The sequence below is a fragment of the Salvelinus fontinalis genome, chromosome 9 (assembly GCF_029448725.1).
Source record: "Salvelinus fontinalis isolate EN_2023a chromosome 9, ASM2944872v1, whole genome shotgun sequence".
NCBI lineage: Eukaryota > Metazoa > Chordata > Actinopteri > Salmoniformes > Salmonidae > Salvelinus > Salvelinus fontinalis.
The window spans coordinates 18,523,938-18,544,920 of record NC_074673.1 but is presented as its reverse complement, the minus strand read 5'-3'; the positions used below and the strand labels follow the sequence as shown (position 1 = coordinate 18,544,920).

Below are 20,983 nucleotides of genomic sequence, written 5' to 3'. Positions count from 1 at the left end.
TGCACGCAGACACACGCACACACACACAAACAGGGCCAGTTCCAGGCATAAGCAAAATGGGTAGAATTGCAAAATGGGTAGGTTTGCAGGAAATTAGCTGTAAAATTGCACATTACTTCTCTCCGCCCATGGCAGAATGTGTAGAATTGCAGGATTAAAAAAAAGTCCTCTCCACCATCAAGAGGGGGGTCACAATTTAGCTGTAAAGAAAATACAAAATAAATACCATTGCTAAATAATTTATGGAAATACTTGTAGATGTAAATACATTTGACCTCATGCTTATTGTTCTATAGGTTAATTTGCATAATTTTGTGGAATTCATTTTATTTGAATTGTTTTACCTTTATTTAACCAGGTAGGCTAGTTAAGAACAAGTTCTCATTTACAACCGCGACCTGGCCAAGATAAAGCAAAGCAGTGTGACACAAACAACAACACAGAGTTACACATGGAATAAACAAACATACAGTCAATAATACAATAGAGTAAGTCTATATACAGTGTGTGCAAATGAGGTAGGATAAGGGGGGTGAGGCAATAAATAGGCCATAGTGGTGAAATTATTACAGTATGGCAAATTAAACACTGGGGTGATAGATGTGCAGAAGATGAGTGTGCAAGTAGCGGTACTGGGGTGCAAATGAGCAAAAATAAATAAATAACAATATGGTGATGAGGTAGATGGATGGGCTATTTACAGATTGGCTATGTACATGTGCAGTGATCTGTGAGCTAGTGAGGGAGATATGAGTCTCCAGCTTTAGTGATTTTTGCAGTTCATTCCAGTCATAGGCAGCAGATAACTGGAAGGAATGGCGGTCGAAGGAGGAATTGGTTTGGGGGTGACAAGTGAAATATACCTGCTGGAGCGCGTGCTGCGGGTGGGTGCTGCTATGGTGACCAGTGAGCTGAGATAAGGCGGGGCTTTACTTAGCAACAATTTATAGATGACCTGGAGCCAGTGGGGTAGCCAGGTGGAAAGCATGGCCAGCCATAGGAAAATGCATATTGAAATTCTCAATTATCGTAGATTTATCGGTGGTGACAGTATTTCCTAGCCTCAGTGCAGTGGGCAGCTGGGAGGAGGTGCTCTTATTCTCCTTGGACTTTACAGTGTCCCAGAACTTTATGGAGTTAATGCTACAGGATGCAAATTTCTGTTTGAAAAAGCTAGCCTTTGCTTTCCTAACTGCCTGTGTATTTTGGTTCCTAACTTCCCTGAAAAGTTGCATATCGCGGGGGCTATTTGATGCTAATGCCGTTCGCCACAGGATGTTTTTGTGCTGGTCAAGTGCAGTCAGGTCTGGAGTGAACCAAGGGCTATATCTGTTCCTGGTTCAACATTTTTTGAATGGGGCATGCTTATTTAAGATGGTCAGGAAATCACTTTTAAAGAATAACCAGGCATCCTCTACTGACGGAATGAGGTCAATATCCTTCCAGGATACCCGGGCCAGGTCGATTAGAAAGGCCTGCTCGCTGAAGTGTCTTAGGGGTGGTCGCTTGACCGCAGACCCATTACGGACGCAGGCAATGAGGCAGTGATCGCTGAGATCCTAGTTGAAGACAGCAGAGGTGTATTTGGAGGCCAGGTTGGTTAGGATGATATCTATGAGGGTGCCCGTGTATATGGATTTGGGGTTTACCTGGTTGGTTCATTGATCATTTGTGTGAGATTGAGAGCATCAAGCTTAGATTGTAGGATGGCCGGGGTATTAAGCATGTCCCAGTTTAGGTCACCTAACAGCACGAGCTCAGAAGATAGATGGGGGGCAATCAATTCGCATATGGTGTCCAGGGCACAGCTGGGGGCAGAAGGTGGTCTATAGCACGCGGCTACGGTAAGAGACTTGTTTCCGGAGAGGTGGATTTTTTCAAGTAGAATCTCAAATTGTTTGGGCACAGACCTGGATAGTAAGACAGAATTCTGCAGGCTATCCCTGCAAATTTCTTGTCGGAAAATGTTATAGTTAGAGATTGAAATTTCAGGGTTTTTGGTGGTCTTCCTAAGCCAGGATTCAGACACGGCTAGGACATCCGGGTTGGCAGAGTGTGCTAGGGCAGTGAATAAAACAAACGTAGGGAGAAGGCTTCTAATGTTAACATGCATGAAACCAAGGCTTTTACGGTTACAGAAGTCAACAAATGAGAGCGCCTGGGGAATGGGAGTGGAGCTAGGCACTGCAGGGCCTTGATTAACCTCCACATCACCAGAGGAACAGAGGAAGAGTAGGATAAGGGTACGGCTAAAGGCTAAAAGAACAGGTCATCTAGTACGTTCGGAACAGAGAGTAAAAGGAGCAGATTTCTGGGCACGGTAGAATAGATTCAAGGCATAATGTACAGACAAAGGTATGGTAGGATGTGAATACAGTGGGGGTAAACCTGTGCATAGAGTGACGATGAAAGAGATATTGTCTCTAGAAATATAATTTAAACCAGGTGATGGGAGGTGGAACTAAAGTGTTAACTAATGCGTATTGTGCAGGGCTAGAGGCTCTACAGTGAAATAAGGCAATAATTACGAACAAAAACAGCAATGGACAAGGCATATTGACGTTAGGGAGAGGCATGTGTAGTTGAGTGATCATATTAGTCCAGTGAGTGGCTTCAGGCAGCTAGCGGGCCGGGGCCAGCAAGCTAGCAGAAGGGCCTTTGAGGGGCGTCGCAACGGAAGAAAGTCTGTTGTGGCCCCCTCTTGTTGTTACGTCAGCTGACGGATCAGCAGGGCTCTGTGTGGTAAATCAGGCCGATTGGCAAAATAGGTATAGTGGGCAAAGAATTTGTCCGATGGGCCTCTTAAGCTAACAGTACGATGTGCTCTAGACAGCTAGCGGGCCACGGCTAGCAGGCTAGCGGATGGGCATTCAGGGGACGTCGCAACGGAGGAGCCAGTTAAGAAACCCTCTCGTGCGAACCACTTCGGTAGTCCAGTCATGATGGGTCAGTAGGGGTCCAGGCCAATCGGCAAAATAGGTATTGAAGCCCAAGGAGTGGCTGATGGACCTCTTCCGCTAGCCGGGAGATGGGCCTATAAGATGGGCCTAGCAAGGCTAGCTCCACGCTAATTGCTTGTTGCTTCGGGACAGAGACGTTAGCCAGGAGTGGACACTCGGATAGCAGCTAGCTGCGATGATCCAGGTGAAAAAAAAGGTTCAGAGCGAGAAAAATAAGTCAGATTTGCTCTGGTTTGAGTCGTGCTGTGCAGACTGGCAAGAGTTGTCCGGGCTAAAGGTAGCTGATGACTGCTAGCAGTGGCTAGCTGACTACTAGCTAGTAGCAAGCTAGCTGGCTAGCTTCTGTTGGGGGTTCCGGTTCAGAGGACGGATCAGCAGGGCTTCGTGTGGTAAACCAGGCCAACTCTAGACAGCTAGCGGGCAGCGGCTAGCAGGCTAGCGGGTGGACATTCAGGGGACGTCGTGAAGGAGGAGCCAGTTGAAAAAAAAACTTGGGCGGAATTATGTCAGGTAGTCCATTTGGCATATCTATTTTAATTAGCCTTCATGTATCTTATTTATCCAACACAACTATTACACACACACACACACACACACACACACAGCATACAAAGTATATTTTGATTAGTATTTCTCCTGCAGCTCCTCAGCTGGTTGCTGCTGGAGTAAAACATGTGCTTTTATTAACCCATTCATTGAGCAACAATTTTAAATGCAATCGCATGTTAAAAACTGTTTTGGTGCACGATTAAAAGAGCTACTATATTTTATTTCTCAACTGATAATTTAATGCTCGCCTCCGATTCACCATTTAAGTGCAGGCAACAGATTATCAGCGCATCAACATGTGAGCTGGAGGCATACTTAATTGTTTGAAACCGGCAAATTGTACTTCATATTATGAGGCATGTCTACTTACCTTGCTTCAAAGTAGCCTATAGGCAAAATCCGACGATGGAGGCAATTATTTTATAAATAGCCTACTTCATAGGCAGCATCTGTGTTTCAAGTTTGTGGAAGCTTACAATTTATCTTACAATTTTACCTATCTGCGTCCTAGTTATGATTGAATATGCACATTTTCGTGGAACAGTTTCATTTCAATGATAATGTTTTCATTTCTACAAATCACTGTTAATCATACAAATCTACAATAAAGTGATAAAAATCAACTAATTTGAATTTGAAACAATTAGAAAATTTGAAACTAATTTGGGATTTGAAACAATCAACAGATATTTTTTTAAAGAAGCTAATGATCCTCGATTCCTCTGTGGCTAAGTCATGCTTCTGGTGAAGTATTTTATTTATTTCTGTATAATTTTGGCAAATGTATTTTAATTTACTACCTCAGCTAGCACATTGGACCTGCCGCTATGCCATTTCTCTCCTGTTCTATTGGCTCATACTTTATTTATTTGTCCCCTTCTTTCTAAGTTTCTAACGGAGATTTTCATCTCTGTCAAATACAGAACCACTGTCATTTTGGCAAATGTTTGAAAATTACATTTTATTGGCTGCTTCATTACAGGAATTGCATGTTCTGTTAAGATGAATTACCATAATCTAAATGTGATTTCTGTCATTCTAAGCACCGTAGGTTATTTTTTATTTATTTTTTTATTTCACCTTTATTTAACCAGGTAGGCTAGTTGAGAACAAATTCTCATTTACAACTGCGACCTGGCCAAGATAAAGCATAGCAGTGTGAACAGACAACAACACAGAGTTACACATGGAGTAAACAATAAACAGGTTATGTACCCAATGCATATGGGTCCGGTAAATCTCTCACAGAGTGCAAATTACACCATGACATTCAGGGAGTCTCTATTGAGTGCACTGCTTGAATACATTTTATGGGCCTAATAATAAAGACAATTAAAATGGTAAAAATGAATTACCTTTAATTGTGGTATGAACACAAACACTCAAGATATTTTCATCTGATTGTCAAACAAATCACTTCAAAAGTAGGCTACCTGGCACCTACTTCAAAAGTAGCTCAGCAGTCATGTTCATCCACTCCAAAATAATACCATCACCCAAACTGCATGTATACTTGCCATTTGATCAATGGAAATAGACATCTGTTAACACCAAAAATTGTTCCTAATGACATTCAATGGTTGTCATTGATTAGGCATACATAAATTGATGCGTCTTGCTGACAAATGTACCTTTTTTGTAGTCTGAAAGTCGTGACACCTGAAATGGGGCTGAAACTGTCCCGGGAAAAACAGGATGGTCACCCTAACACACATGGTCTTACTAGACTAGGCTACAATGTGTATTACCAGGAACTTCAAACAGGCCTACCGGTAGCCAGTGATGTAGTGGTGAAAAAAGTAACGCTCCCTATACTTTCAATGCATACTTATCTGTGGGCCGGCTAAGGAGTATTGGTGTCTCTGAGGGGTCTTTGGCCTGGTTTGGTAACTACCTCTCTCAAAGAGTGCAGTGTCTGAAGTCAGAACATCTGCTGTCTCAGCCATTGCCTGTCACCAAGGGAGTACCCCGGCTCGATCCTAGGCCCCACACTCTTCTCAATGTACATCAACAACATTGTTCAGGCAGTAGGAAACTCTCTCATCTATATATATGCAGATGATACAGTCTTGTACTTAGCTGGCCCCTCCCCAGATTTTGTGTTAAACGCTCTACAACAAAGCTTTCTTAATGTCCAACAAGCTTTCTCTGCCCTTAACCTTGTTCTGAACACCTCCAAAACAAAGGTATTGTGGTTTGGTAAGAAGAATGCCCTTCTCCCCACAGGTGTGATTACTACCTCTGAGGGTTTAGAGCTAGTAGTCACCTCATATAAGTATGGCTAGATGGTACACTGTGGTTCTCTCAACACATATCAAAGTTGCAGGCTAAAATTAAATCTAGACTTGGTATCCTCTGTTGTAATCGCTCTTCTTTCACCCCAGCTGCCAAACTAACCCTGATTCAGATGACCATCCTACCAATGCTAGATTACGTACGGAGACTTAATTTATAGTTCGGCAGGTAAGGGTGCTCTCGAGCGGCTAGATATTCTTTACCATTCGCCCATCAAATTTGCCACCAATGCTCCTTATAGGACACATCACAGCACTCTATACTCTTCTGTAAACTGGTCATCTCTGTATACCTGTCGCAAGACCTGCTGGTTGATGCTTATTTATAAAACCCTCTTAGGCCTTGCTCCCCCTATCTGAGATATCTACTGCAGCCCTCATCCTCCACATACAACACCCATTCTGCCAGTCACATTCTGTTAAAGGTCCCCAAAGCACACACATCCCTAGGTTGCTTGTCTTTTCAGTTCGCTGCTGCTAGCACTGGAACGAGCTGCAACAAACACTCAAACTGGACAGTTTTATCGCATTCTCTTCATTCAAAGACTCAATCATGGACACTCTTACTGACAGTTGTGGCTGCTTTGTGTGATGTATTGTTGTCTCTACCTTCTTGCCCTTTGTGCTGTTGTCTGTGCCCAATAATGTTTGTACCCTGTTTTGTCGGATCGGATGTGCATTGGTGTCTAGCTGTAGGCTAGTTGTCCAGTGATATTGTTGACCATCATCAGCTGATCCAGGAAAGAAAATAAATATTGATAAAAAATAATAAACCTAAATAAACGGTCTGCTACTTCTGGCCACAGATGGCACGGAGAACACCAGTACCTGCGTGCACCTGAAAAACAAAGTAATGAGCGCTCTAAACAGCTGACCGACAAAAGCAAACAATGATAAATCAACTGATAAATCTAATGTATTGGAATAAAGGCTATTTTTAGCATGTCAAACAAATGGTGAAAATTAGGAAGTACAAAGGAAAATCGATGCATAAAGGAGCTCAGAAGAGGAAGAAATTCAGCACTACTGAGTGGACAGCGCCACCACATAGAAATAAATGGTTTAAACAATGACAGAGAGGTGGGGGCGTTCGTTTCATTTGGAAGCTTTTATTTTAATATTTACCACTGCATTTTAAAAATAGAAAGAGTTAAATGTAGAGACCCCCCCCAAAGCTAGACTTTTGTTGTATTTAGGGAGGCTAACGTCTCATTCGGGGGAGCTGAGCCCTCCCTTGCTCCCCCGTAATATGCACCCTGCATGCAAACAAACACACACTCTAACAAATGAAAATACAAGGTTTAGTTTATAATCTTTTGCATGAAGGAGCATGTTCTCCAGGCAGCAGGGAAAACACAGCTCTCCTACTAAGGCAACATCCAACTCTTCCCTGACTACACTATGGAGGTATCCAAAAAGCGAGCGTAATTTAAGAAGGTTAAATCTGCCCTCTACAATGATGAAATAAGATTCAAACTACTCTACCCGGCGAGTCTCAAAATCACCCAAAAAGACCGGGACATAACCTTCCAATCTGGCCATGACGTGGATAGATACTTGCCTGATTAATATTGAAACAGAACTTGATAAAAACTGAACTGATTATGGCAAAGCAACCACGCTGATACAGTATCAGTCAAAAGTTTGGACACACCTACTCAATCCAGGGTTTTTCTTTATTATTTTTTTTTTTTTGACATGGCATAATAATAGTGAAGACATCAAAACTATGAAATAACACATATGGAATCATGTAGTAACCAAAAAAGTTTTAAACAAATCAAAATATATTTTATATTTGAGATTCTTCTAAGTAGCCATCCTTTGCCTTGATGACAGCTTTGCACACTCTTGGCATTATCTCAACCAGCTTCATGAGGTAGTCACCTGGAATACATTTCAATTAACAGGTGTGCCTTGTTAAAAGTTCATTTGTGGAATTTCTTTCCTTAATGAGTTTGAGCCAATCAGTTGTGTTGTGACAAGGTAGGGGTGGTATACAGAAGATAGCCCTATTTGGTAAAAGACGAAGTCCATATTATGGCAAGAACAGCTCAAATAAGCAAAGAGAAACAACTGTCCATCATTACTTTAAGACATGAAGGTCAGTCTATCCGGAAATTTCAAGAACTTTGAAATTTTCTTCAAGTGTTGTTGCAAAAACCATCAAGCGCTATGATGAAACTGCCTCTCATGAGGACCGCCATAGGAAAGGAAGACCAAGAGTTACATCTGCTGCAGCAGAGGATAAGTTCATTAGAGTTACCAGCCTCAGAAATTGCAGCCCAAATAAATGCTTCAGAGTTCAAGTAACAGACACATCTCAACATCAACTGCACAGAGGAGACTGCGTGAATCAGGTCTTCATGGTCAAATTGCTGCAAAGAAACCACTACTAAAGGACACCAATAACAAGAAGAGACTTGCTTGGGCCAAGTAACACGAGCAATAGACATTAGACCGGTGGAAATCTGTCCTTTGTTCTGATGAGTCCAAATTTGATATTTTTGGTTCCAACCACCGTGTCTTTGTGAGACACAGAGTAGGTGAACGGATGATCTCTGCATATGTGGTTCCTACCGTGAAGCTGCCTGCATTATTGTTGACTGTCTCCTGCATTCTCTCTCCTCATGAATTAAGTAAAAATGTAACTTTTGCATTATTTAGGGGGGGTAACTTCCTTCTTGAGATATTTATTTTGGGACATTTTGCATCTCGGGTCTGACATTTTAAAATTATTATTACTATTATTTTCAATATTCATAATACATTTTGGGGGCTTTGAGGTGCCGTATAATATTGCTGGCGGCCCAGATTTGGCCCGCGGGCCGCCAGTTGGGGAACCCGGCGATAGCCCAATCAGTCTTAGGTAGGTTATGTTCGTCATTTTCCCATGGAAATATCAAGTTCATATTCGCAAGATTGGGAAAGTAGGCTACTAAAGACATGTATACCTAAAAAAAGGATTAAAGCAGAGACAAATTAATTAATTAAACACAAAAGATTTCCAAAGACAAATATTAAACCAAACTGTAGCACTTTAGAAGAAGAAAAAGCAGTTGCGAGAGAATGCAGGAAACAGTCAACTAATAAAGCAGACAGTGAACCATTTGGTGGTGCTGAAATGTAAAGCTGCAACCGTAGCACAAACAATAGGTCTGGTGGTCTGGTGCGGAAAATATAGCTAACTTGTTACAGCAACAGATGGAAAGAAACTACACCAGTTGAGTAATTAATTTAAACAATAATTTTTATTGGTGGAGAAATTACAAGATTATGTTATAATACTGTAATTGCATCAAATGGTTGTTTTATGCAACATAATAGAAGGTTCTTATGACTCTATTGTGTCTGTGTGAACTGAAAGTGGGCCTCTGGGAGATTTAACACTGCCAGTTATCCCTCAGCTGCTTGATGAAATCTTCCATCACCTCTGTGACAATACTGCGGCCTGGTCCCTCTGCCTGTTGTTTCTTCAGTGTGCTGAAGTGCAGTAGCCTTCCAGTCCAAATCGAACAACTCAAGCTTCCTAGTAAAGGCCTCAAGTTTTTCCACCACGTCCACAACTGTTTTCCCTCTTCCTTGTACCTGCAGATTTAGCCAATTTAAGTGACAGAATATCACCAAAAAAACACTGGAGAGGAATTCCTATATTTCCAGAATACGAAGATGGTCAGCTGCTGCCCTCATTTAGATTTTTCTGAGAAAATCCACAACCTGGTCATGCAGCTCACAGAACTGCTCCAGCACTTTTCCTTTACTCAGACAGCGCACGTTGCTGTGAAGCAGGAGATAATCGTAGGTGGCCTCCTCTGATTCTGTCACAAGCTTGTGGAAAAGACGGTGTTGGGTGCTTGATGTCACCGGTAGCCTAGTGGTTAGAGCATTGGACTAGTAACCGAAAGGTTGCATGGTTGAATCCCTGAGCTGACAAGGTAAAAATATGTTGTTCTGCCACTGAACAAGGCAGTTAACCTCTACAGAGTACCTAACCCGGATCCGGGAGCACCCCCCCCCCCCCCCCACACACTGATTAGCATCGCTAGCATAGCGTCACAATTAAATAGTAGCATCTAAATATCATTAAATCACAAGTCCAAGACACCCAATGAAAGACACAGATCTTGTGAATAAAACCACCATTTCAGATTTTTTAAATGTTTTACAGGGAAGACAAAATATGTAAATCTATTAGCTAAACACGTTAGCAAAAGACACCATTTTCTTACTCCAACAGTTTCTTACTCCATCAGGTGCTATCACCAATTCGGCTAAACTAAGATATTGATAGCCACAAACCAACAAACAAATTCATAAGATGACAGTCTGATAACATATTTATGGTATAGCATAGTTTTTTTTTTTTAAATGTGCATTTTTCAGGTATAAATCACAGTTCTACATTGCAGCTGCAATCTGATATAGTGCTGATGCAGCTAGAACAATTACAGAGACCAACGTTATATAACTAATTACTTGTCTTAAAACATTTCAGAAAAAATACACAGCGTACAGACATTGAAAGCCCAACATCTGGTGAATCCAAACAATATTTCAGATTTTTTAAATGTTTTATAGCGAAAACAAAATGTATCGCTAAATTAGCATAACCAGGCCAGCCAGAACCGGCTGGACGCGCCCGACCAGTTCACATGCACGACAGATATATGAAATAACATCGTAAATTGGGTCTTACTATTGCTGGTCTTTCATCAGAATGTTGATCAAGGTGTCCTTAGTCCTGATGAGTCGTTCAATCCATTCACAATGGCAACCTCCCCTCTTCATTTAGCCTGGGTACTGGTCGACTGGCACGGTCCATGTCCAAAGTAAAAAAACTCAAAGAACGGAACACGGCAAAACTCCCGAAAAAATTCTAATAATCTGATTAAACTATATTGAAAAAACATACATTACGGTGATATGGTCACATGTATCAAACAAACTTCGACACGGAGATAGTTTTCATCCGTAACGTCAGCATAACAAAAGACAATGGCACCTCTGAAAACGCGCATCTCAGAAACCGGAAGTTGTCGGTCACGCTAAAGAAATAGGTCTTATTTCACGTCAGTACAAGATAAACAAAAAATTTCTCCTCTGACGTCTTCCAGACACCCAGAGGAAGAAGAAGGAAGTGTGTTTCGGGTCATAGGTCGCGTGACCATATATAGGCAGAGCTTTGAAGCGAGCATACACATCTTGCAATCTTCTTCTGGCTCAGGGAAAGTGCTGTGAAATGACCTGTGTTTGACTCAGAGACAAAATTGGAACGGTTTTAGAAACCATAGCTTGTTTTCTATCCAATGGCATATGGTTATATGCATATAGTAACAGCAATAATTGAATAAGAGGCAGTTTAATCTGTAGAGGCAATTATGCTAATGCGAAACAGCACCCCCTGTATTCTCAAGAAGTTAACCCACTGTTCCTAGGCCGTCATTGAAAATAAGAATGTATTCTTAACTGACTTGCCTAGTTAAATAAAGGTAAAATAAATAAAACCCTGACAAAGTTGATTATGCGGCATTACTTTATCCATCACATATTTTAGCTTGCCGTTTAGTCTGGTATAGGGCTGTTACAGTGACCGTATTACCGCCACACCGGCAGTCATGAGTCATGATGGCAGTCAAATTCCATGTGACCATTTAGTCATGGTAGGCTTCTCCAAGCTCTGATGCTGCTGATGGTCATTAGTAGCCTACCAAACTTGCTAGCTGCATGGTACTCCGCACTCTATTGTCCCTCTAACCACTCTGACATCACTGCAAATGTAATCAAAAATCTAATCAAACACTTCATGAGAGCCAATGAGCTCATGTTGCGCAACATTTCTATAGGCTATGCAATTGCATGAGAAAACTGTGTGATGGCCTCTATTAAAAAGAGGAGGTTCCCAACAGCTTTCTATAGGCTAGGCCTAGTATATTTATTTCTCAACCTTCCTAATATTAAGTACATTGCATCTCTTTAAAACAGGATTATATGAAAATTAACCATGGGAATAGCATCCTCCATTCGCTATTTAAGTGCAGAGATAACATGTATTTTTCCCCTGGCCCCTGTTTCGAGACAGGTGCATGATAATGGTCCATTCTAAATCAAAACAAATTTCACACATATATTATTTAGTATATGTAAAGACAAGATTAAATCAAGAATAGTCTGATCGGTGACAATATTAGCTGATCACTTGTGAATTATATATTATCACTTGTGAATGATGCCCAGCTTAAGTAAAACAGTGCATGTTTTTTTGCGAATTTTTCAAATCATAGTCACACACCTCAAGTAGCCTAGCCAATAGGCCTATATGTTTTGACCAGGTTTATTTCACAACTAAAGTGGCCAAATAACTTCTTAAAATTAAGCACATTAATCCGCTTTACAAGCGGTGTATAGCCTAACTGTAATACATACGCAGCGCATGAGTTTCAAGTTTAAGGATGTCATGACGTTGCCCTCTTTGGGTACAGCGAGCACCATCCCCCTCTCTCTGCACCATCCCCCTCTCTCTATACTCCCTACACCAGGCTATGTTAGGCAGGTCATAAATTCCTTGAGGAGCTCTCTCCTCATGGCCAGAGTATAAGAGAGAGTGAGTTTTCATAGAGAGAACAAAGGAATTTCTTCCACCTCAAAGAACTTGAGAACCGAACAATATTCATGTTCTGGAGAATGTATAAAAGGTCGGTGACGTAGCCAGCTACGAACTGGTCCATTTAGTACAATTTTGTGAAACTCATGAGAGACAATACAGCCACATTACCATAACTCTGTTTATACAAGAGTCTCGGTTGTGGGGCTTACGTCTAATTGTTGTATGGGGTGAATGAGTAAATATGAAACTATTTGTGAAATTATGTAATGTGATTTTAGACTGTTTAATGAAGGAAACTCCAATTCCCTTTGGAGTTCAACCTAATCAGAGGCCCGCCCCATGAGCACAGGCCTGATCTGGCGTCGTGGGACAGCCCCTTTCTGCTCTCCCGAATATAACACCCACCTTGGGAATTTATCTTTAGACCAAGCTTAACTCGATTACCGAGAGGGCTAAGGTTTGAGTATAGACCAGTACCTCATCACAGAGGGCTAAGGTTTGAGTAGAGACCATGCATTACTCTTGCTGAATTCTTAACCATACCACGTGGTTAAACTCTTAGACTATCTAAACAACAGAATAAGAACAAATCTTTGATACTAATTACTAGTCTGCAGCTAGGAATTCGGTATCATTGAACGCGAAGACCGACAACCGCCGAAACATCTATTCTATAACGACATTGCTGAATGTTACTCTGAACTATCCATTCTAACCACGGCAGAGAGAGAGAGAGAGCGAGAGAGAGAGAGAGGGCGGACAAACTCTCCAACAAAAACAAACTTTCCAACAGAGATCAAGACGATACACTGAGCGTAAATATATATATTGATTGCAATTATTCCCGAATGAGTGAGCGTTCATGTGCAAAGGATTAGCATTTCAAATGTTATAATTATCAACTTTGTAGTGTCTTTTATCTCAGTCGACCCCCACTTCCCTTTTGTCCACCAAGCCGCGATGCCGGTTTAGCCCACTAGGGCACATCCGCTATCATTTCCTTGTAATTATACCTACTGTTTGTTTATGCATTTCTGTGATCTATTTAGTTAGTAAATAAATTATTTAAGACAATTGATGTATGGATGACTCATAGTGAAGACTGGGTTCGTGCAGATAACCAACAATTTACGACGTTTGGAATGAGACTAAAGTGAGGTAAAGAATAATTCATTAATTGGAAGACATGATCAGATATTAAAATATCTTTGTAATCTGAATATTTTCCTTGGTGCCCCGACTTCCTAGTTAATTACAGTTACATGATTAAGTTAGTTTAATCACGTAATAATAATTACAGAGAATTTTTGATTAGCCTAGCTGGCTCGGCGGTCTTAAAGGGAGGCCGCTATTGAACGTTTCCACTTTTGCAGGAACTGTGTTTACTTTGCTTTGTTCCGGGACAATGTGGACTGTGATTTTTGATAAAAATAACTCTTCAGTTTAATGATGCCAAAACACGACAGGGAAGAACATTTTCAACATAAAAATGCACCTTTATAATAAAAGAATTACATGCATAATCTCATTTGTGGTCACTTTTGATGATGGTGTTTTCCTGCTAATGGAACATTTGTGCTTATAGCCTACTTCCGTGTGCGCAGTGCTGCACTTAGAATGTGAAGAAATAGCCTAACAGTTCATCCACATTTTAAGCTAAATGTTCTCATCTGTTGCATCAGGCAAATCTTTTAATAACAGGTTTTTTGATGCTATTGGTTGTATTAATTTGGGAACTATCGCATCGGGCTATGTTTGGAATATTTATTTCTCGCACAGAATGGAATAGGTCAACTTTTGTACTATGGGGGATAGTAGATTGACATAGACTAGTGGTTTTGCTGACGAAAAGTAAATATAAACAGTTCTTCCAATATCTTCAATATGCGCCTCGGAATTGGATAAGGACGCACACAGTTGCGTCCCCGATGTGTCTGTCTTCACTTGTAGCCGGTGACAAAGACCCGATCACGTGACTAAGAGCTATATGAGTGAGAGGTGCACTGGCACACAGCGTGAAGAAGGGAATTATAATGATTATATTCAGCCACAGGCCGCAAAAGGCATGGATTGTTTTAAGGGGGATTATGGCCACACAAAGGGGATGCAGCCGGGAAATTTGAGGCATTAGGTTGCAGTTAACACTCGCATCGGGCCTCTGTCTGGGGCGGAAAGGCCACTTTGAAAGTACCATGCTTTCTTGTCTCAAAAGTGGTTGAAAGATTGCTTCTGTATGCATTTCTCTAGCGCATCAATATGTGTGGTGTGTCGTGCTTGGCGAACGGGACAAATTATGGCGCGTGGAAAAAAACTTATACAGTGCATTTGGAAAGTATTCAGACCCTTTCCTCTTTTCCACATTTTGTTTAAGTTACATTTTATTCCAAAATTATTATTTTTTAAATCATCATCAATCTACACACAATACCCAATAATGACAAACCGAAAATAAAAATATGAAATACCTTATTTACTTAAGTATTCAGACCCTTTCATATGAGACTCGAAATTGAGCTCAGGTGCATCCTGTTTCCATTGATAATCCTTGAGATGTTTCAATTTGATTGGAGTCCACCTGTGGTTAAATTCAATTGATTGGACATGATTTGGAAAGGCACACACCTGTCTATATAAGGTTCCACAATTGACAGTGCATGTCAGAGCAAAAACCAAGCCATGAGGTCAAAGGAATTGTCCTGTAGAGGATTGTGTCGAGGCACAGATCTGGGGAAAGGTACCAAAAAATGTCTGCAGCATGGAAGTCCCTAAGAACACAGTGGCGTCCATCATTCTTAAATGGAAGAAGTTTGGAACCACCAAGACTCTTCCTAGAGCTGGCCGATTGGCCAATTTGAGCAATCAGGGGAGAAAGGCCTTGGCCAGGGAGGTGACCAAGAACCCGATCGTCACTCTGACAGACCTCCAGAGTTCCTCTGTGGAGATGGGAAAACCTTCCAGAAGGACAACCATCTATGCAGTACTCCACCAATCAGGCCTTTACGGTGGAGTGGCCAGACGGAAGCCACTTCTCAGTAAAAGGCACATGACAGCCCGCTTAGAGTTTGCCAAAAGGCACCTAAAGGACTCAGACCATGAGAAACAAGATTCTCTGGTCTGATGAAACCAAGATTGAACTCTTTCACCTAAATGCCAAGCATCACATCTGGAAGAAACCTGGCACCATCCCTACAGCGAAGCATGGTGATGGCAGCATCATGCTCTGGGAATGTTTTTCAGCGGCAGGTACTGGGAGAATAGTCAGGATCGTCATACCCAAGAAGATATATTTGCTAACGTTGCTTTGTCATATGGGGTATTGTGTGTAGCTTGTTGAGGAAAAAACACTATTTAATAAATTTTCGAATAAGGCTGTTATGTAACAATATGTGGAAAAAGTAAATGGGTTTGAATACTTTCCGAATGCACTGTAGCCTACTGTGCAATTTATTTAATTTAGGAGCTAAAGGTTGTCAGCACAGTGTTTATAATTCGGGTTGACAATTATCTTCTAAATGTATTTGTGTGGTTACAATTTCATCTTTAGTACACAACATTTTCTGGTTTGCAGAGAAATTTATTGAAAGAGAGAAATGAAACTAGAACGACATCTAATAGATCTACCTTCTAATTTCGGATGCTTTCTAATTTCTGATGTATGTATTTTTGCTGTTATCAAAATAACTCATGGTAAGCGCATACAGCCACTCATCCTACTTGCTTCATAGTGTGCGTTCACTACATGACAGGCACAAGCGCGTAGATCTCTTGCACTAAACGTGTATTTTGTATTTGTATACATTAAGGATCCCCATTAGCTGCTGTCAAGGTCCAGCAACATTAAGGTAGTCATATACAATTAAAAATATTACATGACATTACATTTCATAACACTTTATCCAATACATTTAGTGTGTTTGTCACGTTCCTGACCTATTGTTCCTTTTTCTTTTATTTATTTAGTTGGTCAGGGCGTGAGTTGGGGTGGGTTGTCTTTGTGTGTTTTTGTATTGTCTAGGGTGTTGTATGGTTTAGGGGGTTAAGTAGAGTAGATGGGTTAGTGTTCAGTGTAGGTGTCTATGAAAGTCTATGGTTGCCTGAATTGGTTCTCAATCAGAGACAGCTGGTTATTGTTGTCTCTGATTGGGAGCCATATTTAAGGCAGCCATGGGCTTTAGCTGTTTGTGGGTAATTGTCTATGTGTAGTGTTTGTGTCAGCACTATTTGTCTGTTTAGCTTCACGGTCGTCAGTTTTGTTATTTTGTTTAGTTCGTTTATAGTTGTTTGTTTCTTGTTTGTTTCTCTCTTCTTTTAATAAAGAAGATGTATTTTGCATACGCTGCGCCTTGGTCCAATCTCTCACAGCAAGACGATCGTGACAGTGTTCCCTCAGGCCACTACTCCACTATCACATATTTCCAATACAACATCCATGTGTACATGTGTGCAGAGTGTGTGTCTTGACCTTTAACGTCATCAGAGCACAATGTATGTTTGTTATTGTTGAACGCTGTCAAACGCCAAAACATGAACTAAAGACCTCGGTTTAAAAGCTGACAGTGTTTTTATATACTTTTATTTTACTTTGAATTCTGCGGCTCTGTTGGTCTAAATTTCTGTGAGCGCTGCTATCTGTCCCGGGATCCTGCCAGATTCCGTATAGGGGAATCCCAGCTAATCCCCGTATATGGGCGAAAGCCCAGCTAGCCTAGCTGGCTCGACGGTCTTAAAGGGAGGCCGCTATTGAACGTTTCCAGTGTTGCAGGAGCTGTGTTTACTTTGCTTTTTTCCAGGACAATGTGGACTGCGATGACTTTCAATGTAGCAACTGCTTGCTTGCGGAGGACTACAGGTGCGAAGTAGCTACTCTTAGCACGCAAGTAGCAAACCTACATAAGCTACTGGGGAACCCACGCCCACCTACTTTTTATTTTTCTTCCACGCCAGTATTTGGACGCCGCTCTGGTCTGTTGGAAGTTTCGTCGCCGCTCTCCACAGCTGAATGGCCGGTGCTAGGCAGGGTTCCATCCCTGAACGGGTTTTCCCCTTCCCTGGAGAACGAAGCTGTTCTCGACCCAACCAAACCGTCCATGGAGGTACGTTCACTCACCGTGGAAGTCGAAGAAGGCGTCCTCTGGCAACGGGGGTCTCCATGGAGATGTTGAGCCATGAACTGACACAGACCAGAAACAGCTTTGTCGCCCTGGACCCAGAGGTTCTGGCTCCTTCGTCCTTTGTGGCTTCCCCAGATCCGGAGGTACCTGCGTCTTCGTCCTCGGTTCTGTTTCCCTTTCCAGTGGTTTCAAACCTCGGGTTTAGATCCTTGGAGCTCCCAGCCTCACCAGACCGTGAGGCTGCCTGTGAGACCGGCCCATTCAACATCACCAGCTGTCATCATAGGCACCTCTATGGTGAGAAACATCTCGGTCCCCAATGCAAAAGCCCTGTGCTATCCAGGAGCACGAGTATAGGACATAACAAGGCTGCTTCCGACTGTTCTCCCACAGATGCCGGGAGCTGACACTGTCATAGTCCATGTGGGGTCAAACGACATCAGGAGGGCTAGCTCGGAACATTTGAAAATGGATTTTAAAGAACTGATTTTAGCATTAAAAGACTAAAAAAATATGGCAATAATTTCAGGTCCAGTACCATCGTTGGGCCGCGGGTGTGAAAGACTCAGCAGACTGCTGGCATTACACATCTGGCTAAAAGACTACTGTAGCTCTGTTGGAGTCACTTTTATTGATAACTTTGACACCTTCTGGAAACAGAAGATACTCTACAGAAATGACGGAGTCCATCCAAATCATCTTGGCTCCTGAACTCTGTCCACACATTTCAAGGCTGCGTTGAAACAATGACTGGTAAATGATCCAAGACCAGCTCAGTTAATCCCATTGTGACAACGAGTCGTCATAATGCTGCACCAAATGCAAATGATCTTAGGGGCATTGGCAAACACAATGTACAGTAAGTCATTTAATTTATGTACCCCTAATTGCACCGCATACATCTGTTTATCCTACAGCTATTGTAAGCAGTAATCATGAGCCTATAAACCAGAGTTACACTGTTAGCACTGAGGCGGTGTGCAATAGTAGGAAGACTACATTATGCAGCTCAGCCTGCTCTATCAGCTCCAATGTTAATAACATGAGTAAGTATACCTCTGATAAGTTTCCCAGTAAAGCATTAAAAACAATCAAGCAACCCAAAAAAGTGCTAGAAATAGCCCATATGAATATATGTAGCCTAAGAAACAAGGTCCATGAAGTCAATAACTTGCTTGTAACAGATGACATTCATATTCTGACTATCTCTGAAACTCACTTAAATAATACATTTGATGATACAGTGGTAGCAATACAAGGTTATAAAATCTACCAAAAAGACAAAAATGCCAATGTCTACATTCAGAACCACATTCCTGTAAAGCTTAGAGATTATCTAATGTTAACTACTGTTGAAGTAATATGGCTACAGTTTCCTCTGCCTCACCGAAAGCCCATTCTGTTGGGAATCTGCTATAGACCACCAAGTGCTAACAGTCAGTATCTGGATAACATGTGTGAAATGCTTGATCATGTACAGTATGTGACATGTGACATCAACAGAGAGGTATATTTTCTGGGTGATTTAAATATTGACTGGCTTTTATCAAACTGCCCATTCAAGAAGAAGCTTAAAACTGTAACCAGTGCCTGCAACCTGGTTCAGGTTATCAGTCAACCTACCAGGGTAGTTACAAACAGCACAGGAATTAAATCATCAACATGTATTGACCACATCTTTACTAATGCTGCAGATATTTGCTTTAAAGTAGTATCCAAATCCATAGGATGTAGTGATCACAATATAGTAGCCATATCTAGGAAAATCAAAGTTCCAAAGGCTGGGCCTAATACAGTGCATAAGAGGTCAGACAATAAGTTTTATAGTGATTCATATGTTGATGATGTTAAGAATATTTGCTGGTCTGTGGTGTGTAGTGAGGAGCAACCAGACACTGCACTTGATGCTGCACTTGGCGCATTTATGAAACTACTTATTCCTGTTAATAATTAGCACGCAGCCATTAAGAAAATGATTATAAAAACTGTTAAATCTCCTTGGATTGATGAGGAATTTAAAAATTGTATGGTTGAGTGGGATGAGGCAAAAGGTATGGCAATTAAGTCTGGCTGCCCAACTTATTGTCACTGCAAATTAAGAAATCATGTGACTAAACTAAATAAAAATAAACTACACTATGAAACAATGATAAAATATATAAAGAATGATTGTCACGTTCCTGACCTATTTCTGTTAGTTTGTTGTATGTGTTAGTTGGTCAGGGCGTGAGTTTGGGTGGGCCCGCTTACATGGCACCAGCCTTACGCATGGTGTCCCCGGTTCGCCTACATAGCCCGGTGCGGGTTATTCCACCTCCCCGCACTGGTCGGGCGACGGGGAGCATTCAGCCAGGTAAGGTTGGGCAGGCTCAGTGCTCAAGGGAGCCAATATGCCTGCACGGTCCGGTATTTCCGGTGCTACCTCCCCGCCCCAGCCCAGTACCACCAGTGCCTACACCACGCACCAGGCTTCCAGTGCGTTTCCAGAGCCCTGTTCCTCCTCCACGCACTCTCTCTATGGTGCGTGTCTCCAGTCCGGTGCCTCCAGTTCCGGCACCACGCACTAAGCCATCTGTGCGTCTCCAGAGCCCTGTACACACTGTTCCTTCTCCCCGTACTCGTCCTGATGTGCGTGCACTCAGCCCGGTGCCACCAGTGCCGGTACCACGCACCAGGCATATAGTACGCTTTGAGAGTCCAGTGTGCCCTGTCCCTGCTCCCCGCACTAGGCTTGAAGTGCGTGTCTCCAGTCCGGTGCCTCCAGTTCCGGCACCATGCACCAGGCCTACAGTGCGTCTCAGCCGGCCAGAGTCTGCCGTCTGCCCAACGGCGCCTGAACTGTCCGTCTGCCAAGCGCCGCATGAACTGCCCGTCTGCCATGAGCCTACAGAGCCTTCCGCCAGACAGGAGCAGCCAAAGCCTTCCGCCAGACAGGATCAGTCTGAGCCATCCGTCTCCGCAGCGCCATCTGAGCCATCCGTCTCCGCAGCGCCGTCTGAGCCATCCGTCTCCCCAGCGCCATCTGAGCCATCCGTCTCCCCAGCGCCATCTGAGCCATCCGTCTCCCCAGCGCCGTCTGAGCCATCCGTCTCCCCAGCGCCGTCTGAGCCATCCGTCTGTCCCGAGCCATTAGAGCCGCCCGTCTGTCCCGAGCCGTCAGAGCCGTTAGTCAGTCAGGAGCCGCTAGAGCCATTCGTCAGTCAGGATCTGCCAGAGCCGCCAACCAGACAGGATCTGCCAGAGCCGCCAACCAGACAGGATCTGCCAGAGCCGCCAACCAGACAGGATCTGCCAGAGCCGCCAACCAGACAGGATCTCCCAGAGCCGCCAACCAGACAGGATCTGCCAGAGCCGCCAGCGAGCCATGAGCGTCCAGAGCCGTCAGCCAGCCATGAGCGTCCAGAGCCGTCAGCCAGCCATGAGCGTCCAGAGCCGTCAGCCAGCCATGAGCGTCCAGAGCCGTCA

At 42.7% G+C, this 20,983-nt stretch overlaps 1 pseudogene; it reads right to left on the bottom strand.

Annotated features, from left to right (window-relative positions):
- LOC129862203 (proline-rich protein 5-like) overlaps nt 1-20,983 on the bottom strand; it is a 60,854-nt pseudogene that overhangs the window by 20,699 nt on the left and 19,172 nt on the right.